The sequence below is a fragment of the Ailuropoda melanoleuca genome, chromosome 10, assembly GCF_002007445.2.
Source record: "Ailuropoda melanoleuca isolate Jingjing chromosome 10, ASM200744v2, whole genome shotgun sequence".
In the NCBI taxonomy this organism is placed as follows: Eukaryota; Metazoa; Chordata; class Mammalia; order Carnivora; family Ursidae; genus Ailuropoda; species Ailuropoda melanoleuca.
The window spans coordinates 69307800-69315288 of NC_048227.1; the positions used below are offsets into that span (position 1 = coordinate 69307800).

Below are 7489 nucleotides of genomic sequence, written 5' to 3' on the forward strand. Positions count from 1 at the left end.
TCTAATTCATTGATTTCTGCTCTAATCTTGGTCAACTCCTTCCTTGTCAGTGGGTTAGGCCTGTCCCTCTGTTGCTGTTCCAGTTTCTTGAGGTGAGAATATAGAAACTGCATTTTAGATTTTTCTATTCTTTTGAGTGAGGCTTGGATGGCTATGTATTTCCCCCTTAGGACTAAGGCAGTGCAATTCTGTGGTTTTTAGATGCTCATACGTTTTCTTCTGAGTTACAGCTGTGGTGAGGAAATAAATATGCACATTAACTTAACTAATGTAGGAAAGTACTTTTGTGGGCTGATGTGTCTAAGAATATACCACAACCTTATTCTAGAATTGGTCAGGGTGAATCCTGTTCCACTGGTTTCCCCAAATGATTTTCTAGCCCAGCAGTTTGTTGAAAGAGACAGGAACAGTTAAAACATTTTGCTCATTCTTCACAATGCGATTTAAATTGTTTTGTCTATCAGGATTTTAATGGCTTAAGTAAAGGGGCTTCTACCACTTTCCTTGGGAAAAAAAATTGATAGGATAGCATAAAAGCTTACAAAATGGAGAAATTGCTTTGGAGATATCACAGATAAACGTATCCATTGTACTTGTCTTTTGCATGGTGACACTGATAAAGAAAGATTCTTTGTGACTTAGGTCGCACCAAATGAAAGGGCTACTTCAGCCACACGCTGAGTAGGGGCACCGTGGCAGCATCAAGGAAAATGACTGAAGGCTGTAGGTATGCTTTTAGGCATCCTCTGTCACTTGTGCTTAAATAGAGTGTGAACTGTGGAAGTGGTCAGAACCACATCACACTCAAATCTCTGAGTCTCTCACTGACTCTTGAGTCATGAGTATACATCTAAGGTTGGCTTTTCTCTGAATATTGACTCCTTTAGTTGGAGGTTAAAAGCAACAGAGTCAAGCGACAATAAAAAATAGAAATAAACATTGACCAATTCAAATACCCAGTTTTCCAAAAACAATGCTGTGCATTTAGATGTTTTTTGAGGGTACTAAGTACATTGCTCTAAAAGTGATTCCTATGTTGGTACAAATAAAGTCATAAAATATGAGTTAAATAGAATGTACAATGACTGTAGCTTGTATTCTCATCCAAGCTGGTGTTTTTCATCTGTAGACCTTGTTACTCCGTAAGGCAGCTTTGGGAAGAGATTGACAGCATGCATTCTAGATGCCTGGGCTCCAGTCACAGCTCAGTCTCTTTCTAGTTTTGGGACTCTGGTCAAGGTGCTTAACCTCTTTGTGCCTCAGTTTCCTAATAAAAAAAATGATGATAACAAAAGCACCTATAAAGCAGGCGTGGTCTGACGATTAAATGAGTTAGCATTCAGTGCTTAGAACTGGGCCTGGATCTGAATATGTGCTGGCTCTCCTTGTGTTTACCCAGGAATCTCCACCTCTTCTGCTTGACTCTAAGGGCCCAAGAGAGCTGTTTTAACACCACTTTATTCTCAGCATCTACCATCATGGCTAGTGTACAATATGAAGAGCTGCAACAAACTGAACGTAAGTGGTAAAATCTGTAAGAATAACAACAAAAAACCCTGTAGATTTTAGTTAAATATGTGTCAAGATTGGCTCACTAATGTAACAAATGTACCACACTAATGCAAGATGTCAATAGGGAAAGCTCTGTGCCTGGAGTGTGCCAGGTAGAAGGTGGGTAGTTTTGACTCTTCATACTACCTGCTCGATTTTTCTGTTAGTCTAAAATGGTACTTAAGAAATGAAGTCAATTAATTACACAGAAAATAAGTAAAATAAGGAGCTACTAATGAGATTCAGTCTGATTAATGGGATTCAGTCCTCCACGGTCAGATTGCAAAATGACTTAATTAAGACAAACTGAATTAAAAGATTTAGGAAAACCTGATACTGAAGAGTGTCTTGTCAGAACAGCAAGGCTCTGTCTAAAAGTGTGATTGCTTACTCCCACCAATGAAAGCTCACTTGGAACAGTGAAAGACCTCATTTGCTGTGGAGATGGACCATAGAAATATTGGTAGCAGTATAAGTTACAGCTTACATTTTGCAATAAGTTGCTTTGCTTCTACATAAGTCTTGTCCCAAAATAATAATTATACTGTTTTAAGAACATTGAGGTTATATCTAATAATTAACAACAACAAAAAAATCCCCAGAATGGTCAAAACCAGTAAACGTCAGACTGACTAAACACTGGAATCCTAACTAACAGATACCTAATAAATGTCAGGTAAAGGAGTAAAATTAAAAAAGGGGATTATGGCCTTGCAGACACTGTCACCCTGGAGTTGCCCACACTGCCCAACCACAGGCAACCCCACCGTGTTCTTAGACGTTGCTGTGGACAGCTAGCCCTCAGACCGGGTCTCCTTCGAACCGTTTGCTGACAAAGTTCCAAAGACGGCAGAGAACTTTCATGCTCTGAGCACTGGGAGGAAGGATTTGGTTATAAAGGTTCCTGCTTTCATAGGACTATTACAGGATTTCTGTGCTAGGGTGGTGACTTCACACTCCATAATGGCACTCCCCAGTGCAAGTTCACCTATGGGGAGAAGTTTGATGATGAGAATTTCATCCTGAAGCACGGGGGCCTGCCATGTTGTCCATGGCAACTGCTGGACCCAACAGAAATGGTTCCCAGTTTTTCATCGGCACTCCAAGACTGAGTAGTTGCATGGCAAGCCTATGGTCTTCAGCCAGGTGAAAGAGGGCATGGATACTGTGGAAGCGATAGAGTGCTTTGCGTCCAGGAATGGCAAGACCAGCAAGAAAATCACCATTGTTGACTGTGGACAAATCTAATAAACTTGACTTGTGTTTTACCTTAACTACCAGACCCTTCCTTCTGTAGTTCAGGAGAGCAGCCCTTCATCCTCATCTGCTCCAAATATCCTATAATCTTTGTGCTTTCTCTACAGTTCTATGGGTTCCATATTTTCCTTGCCCCCTCCAAGTCTAGCTGGATTGCAGAGTTAAGTATAGGAGTGTGAAATAAAAACTAAACAACAACAACAAATAAAATAAAAATAAACAAGGTGACTATATGAGGAATGCTTTTTCTTTAGTGGAATAGGGTCACATACAGAATTACTTTATATAAATCACAACAATCATACCCCCAAATTTTCTCCCAGAGGTTTTTAATCTAACAAAATTACAAATTCACAGTTTCATAATATATGAGATATGGACTATTTATAAATATATAAAAACAATCATAGAAAGATTATGGGAAAGAAGATTAAGTAGAAATATAATCTAAGGTACAAATTTAATTTTGTGATTAACTCACGTAGAACTTCCACTCTATTCAACATTTCCTAATTTTTAAGTAGAGAAAACCAGGACCTCTTAGTTTCTCCTTCACCAGTATTTTCCCAGAATCCAGATACGGATGTGTGTACTGTTTTTTTAAGGGAAAATTTAAAGTAACTTAATAACCTTTTTATTTGTATGCAGATGAAATAAAAGGTTCAGAAAGATGCTTAGGTAACTGCTCCCATCATGCTATTTGGGGAAATACATCAAACTTGTAGGCATCTCTGAAAATCCTGTGTCCTCAGAAGATCTTGATTTTGATGAGAACGCAAAGGCAATAAAAGACATTAAGCAACATAAAGTACCTTCTAAGTGTCCAGCACTTATGGGGACATATGGGGATATATCTAAGTGTCTAGCACTTATGGGGACATATGGGGATACATCAGAGAACCAAGTGGATTATAATCCCTGCCTTGATGGAGTTTATCTTTCCTCAGTGAGGTGAGCTAATCTGCGTGGCCCGGTTTTGTCCTTCAGATATAATGTCATACAAAGAGGAAATACTGGATAGAAAGCATGTTGTGTTTTTGTAACTGAGCTATATTTAAAGAAAGAAAAAAATGGAGTCATCTCTCATGTCAAAAGGATGACTAGTCAAGCAGAGATAGAATGATGTGACTCAGGATGGGAGAATGTGTTGGTGGTGTCCTGAATTTGCGTGCTGACTTGTCTGTCATCTGCCTGTGAGCTGTATAGCCATCCTGAACCATAACCCCTTTATCTGTACAATGGGCCATTGTAATGACAGCATGAGATGATGTGTGAAGAGTGCTTCCCTGCTACCTAGAGTGGGCACTTCGTTAAGGATACCTACATTATCAAATTTCTAAATTCAAGATTTTTATTTCTTTTGAGTATCATTATCTTTTATAGTTCACCGAAGAGATTAAAATTTATCTCTGGTGCTTGGATTTATCTATTTAGCTATGAGATCCAATACGATTATTTGTATTCTTGACGCAACCTCCTGGGTTAGTGTATACAGAGGTGCCAGAATGGTGGCTGGGCTCTGTCTCCTCCTCTACTCTGATGTAAGCTTGGCTCTTTTTTTTTTTTTAATTAAATTAAAAAAATTTCATTGGCATTTAGCTTTCAAGCTAGAACAAGCCTCAAACACAATGTCAGGTTTTGGCAGAACTTGGCAGAATTATTTGGCAGAATTCAGTTTTGAGAAAATAAAAAGACAAGCTCTAGTGGATGGGAAATAATAACCCACAGGGAAAAACTTAGTGCAATAATCCACAGACAATTTCGGGTGTGTATTCCCAGAGCAAATAAGGAATAATGTTAGATTTACATTGTGTGGCCTTTGGAAAATAGTACTAGGTTTTTTCTAGAAAAGGTGGAAAGAATTGGAGACAGGATTTATTCTTGTGACATCCTAAGTAGATAAAAGCACTTGATACATGCCATCTCCTTTTCCTTCAAAAATTTTTTGGGTGGGAGGAAGGAGGTAAATATAATTTTCCCTGTCTATAAACACAAGAATTTTGGTTCTTAATTTCAAAACTAAGTTGGCCAGAGACTCAAGGTAAGAAACCAGGCCTCTCTCGATCAGCTTTCACAACTTCTTTTCCTAGTTTTCCAATCACAGCAGCCAGCCACATTTAGGAAAGAATCAAGACTATTAGTGACCAGTGTCACTGATCCTGAAGGATGGAAAGAAAACGTTTTACATACTTTCTTTACTCAAGGTTCTTTTCTTTTGGTTTGTATTTCAAAAATCATAGGGGCGCCTGGGTGGCTCAGTCAGTAAGTGTCCAATCCTAATTTCAGCTCAGGTCATGTTCTCAGGGTCATGGGATTGAGCCCAAAGTCAGGCTCTGAGCACAGCACCGAGACTTGTCCCTCTCCCTCTGCTCCTCCTCCTGCTCCCCCACCCCCCGCCCCGGTCAAATAAATAAATAAATAAATAAATAAAATCTTTTTAAAAAAATTATAAACCTCCCTGCTTCCTGGTTATAGCTACCAGCATAACTCCTAACTGCGCCAAGGCCACTGCTGCACTTCTTTAAGTGTGACAATGCATGGTGGAGCTGTGAGCTTAATATGTAGATACTATCAATTCCTTTAAAAGCTTCTTATAAATGTGTAAGGTCAAAATTATCTAATAGATTATAACCACATAATGGATTATTTGTGAAAAGCACCACTGAGCCTGGAGTAAAAAATTGACTTTGATTCCCACCTAGCACTACAATTAGTAATTGTAAAACTTTGGGCTGATTACTGGGCTTCTCTGAGTCTCAGTTTCCTCATTTGTGAAATAGGGGTCAAAACAATACCAGTATTGTTTAAGGCACAGGGTATTTTTACCAGGATAGCTGGTTAGGTAGATAAATATGAAAATACAGCTGGTAATATACATTAACGTACCTGGGAATATATATTATTGTATATATTATCCAAAATTTTAAGAGTGATAAAATATGTTAAACATATTAACCTTATTATAAGTCTGTGAAATAAACATAATTAGGATTTAACATATAAATATATATTTAATATTAATATATTAATAGAACCTTATAAGTCTGTGAAATAAACATAATTGGGATTTAATAATGAAATCTAAGATGCCATAGGTTTTAAGTCATAACATTATTTTAGTTATCACTATAAGAGAAAAAAACGTTGTCAGTTATATGAGGACACGAAGCTAAGACGCATCCTGATTTCAGAGACATTAACATCTGAAAAAAGGTGCATCTTATTAATTGATGGGAAATGGAAAATTACATTGTAACCCTCATTTAATTTACATATGTGTCATTTTAGACTTAACTGTTGTGAAAGGAGCATGGTTCTTAATTCTGTAAAGTGCATATTCAATTTAAAAATTATAAATCTAAAAAAAATAGTATAAATCTGAGAGTAGTGCAGTCAATAGCCTAGGTTCTGGCATGATAGACTGTGTTAAAATCTATTTTCTACACTATTTAACCAGCTGCATGATCCTTGCTAAGTAGCTATTACTGTTCATCATCATCATAATTATTATTGTTACAAATATTGTTTATGATATGAGACAACAAACAATCCCCATAGTAACTTGTTAGTGTTGGTTAGAGAAAATTAATCCTATCCAAGCATATTTGAAATATTTTCTATTGATCACAGAAGAACTAACTGGAAATTTAGCTGATTCAAGGCAACACATCTCCATTTTTGGAGAAACAGCCCGGAGCACTCATGCTGCTGACAGTGGGTCAGAATCTCACGGATGAAATGTTCGTACATACATATGACTACAGTGTGCTAATAAATCATTTCCTCCAAATGGTGCTCCTGTCAGCATGTGAAGCAGTTAACAGTGCAATGCTTCTCAGAAAACATTTGGAACAAATGTGCACTCTTTTAAAAATATGTCATATTGTATCCAAACCAAATACTGTCATGCTTATTTCAATTTTATTCACAATATGTAAGAATATATTCTATTTTTTGCGGGAAGAAAAAAAATACTCAACGGAAGTCAACATGTTTTGCTTATTGTGAGCCATAATGTGATATATAAATGACACATAAATTATTTATCAAAAAGTCCAGGATGCAAAAAAATGATTTCATCTTCTTTTCTTCTTGGGGTTTATAGAAAGAAGCTTCTTGCCTCTGTCAACTTGCATACCGTGTAGAAGAGGCAAATTACTAAAACTCTTGGACTTCAGATTGGTCACCCTTAAAATGCAGATATTATCAATTCAACAAAAAGTTGTGAGAATAGATAATATAAAGTGATAAAAATATGTAATTTAGACTCAAATATGCTAGTTGCTATCTCTTCCTTTCCTCTTAGAAGGATGTAAGCTTTATTTTGTTTCCATTTTGGTTTCTCCAAAGGGCCAAATTCTTCATTTTGACATTCCTGGAGACTCACATATGGCAAATCTGAATGAGAATTTGATAGCATGAATTAAAGACTTTTCTCCCATGTATTTAAAATATGATTTCAAAATGAACATCGAGGATGACCAGGAGCAGGATCACTGACTTTTTGCTAATGTTCCCCATCCAGCCTAAGCTAAATGCCACTGTCCTCTTATGCCAAGAAGCAGAGTTGGGTTTAGTGTTAGTTTACACAAATGTGTGCATAGATGTAAAGGTGTTCACTTAGGCAAACTTTGCTCCTCAATTTGGATGGCATCGGCTGGCCCTTAGTTGATCTGCTGTA

At 37.2% G+C, this 7489-nt stretch overlaps 1 pseudogene; it reads left to right on the forward strand.

Annotated features, from left to right (window-relative positions):
- The first annotated feature begins 2256 nt into the window (after positions 1–2256).
- LOC105239119 lies at positions 2257–2799 on the forward strand (annotated as a pseudogene).
- The last annotated feature ends 4690 nt before the right edge of the window (positions 2800–7489 follow it).